This window comes from Notothenia rossii (genome assembly GCF_949606895.1).
Source record: "Notothenia rossii genome assembly, chromosome: 10".
Lineage (NCBI taxonomy): Eukaryota > Metazoa > Chordata > Actinopteri > Perciformes > Nototheniidae > Notothenia > Notothenia rossii.
Genome location: NC_136908.1, coordinates 9671705 through 9672318, shown reverse-complemented (window position 1 = coordinate 9672318; position 614 = coordinate 9671705).

Sequence of the window (614 nt, the reverse complement as noted above, 5' to 3'; positions counted from 1 at the left end):
TTTAGAGTAAAATCTAATCTACCACTGTTGTTGTTTCATAAATGTTTATTTAAATGTTAAAGATTTCTGACTGTGTCTCATCACCAACAACACATTTTTTTTTTCCATTATAATAACAAATCCTCCTGAATGATGAACATGATTCTGCAAATCCTTACTTCTTTGTGTCGCGCGCCAGCTGTTCATCAAAACTTTTTAATTGCACAGAGTTGAAAGATGTTCCAGGATTTAATGAACCCTCGTCAACTTAATTGGATGGAAGATATCCACACACTGTCAGTGTAGCCTGAACATGTACACTATAAACAAATGTACATTTGTGCACGCTGAATGAGGCTTTAACAGATAAGGTAAGAAGATCATTTATTGGTGTTGACACTTTGGATAGAAGTAGCTTCTCTCTCTGAGTCTAATTGGGAAATACCAGATGTATTTCAAACAGCGGCCATAGCTTCAGCTCTGCTCGGTTACACATCTTGTCTGCCTATCTTTTTCTACAAGTATCAATCAGCTAGTTTCACTGAAAGCTGTTCTTCAACTACATGGTTTGTGGTATTCAGCTGCAGTGAAGCATCCACATTTGTACCGGTCAATCAGAAGTCTAAAGATCTGCA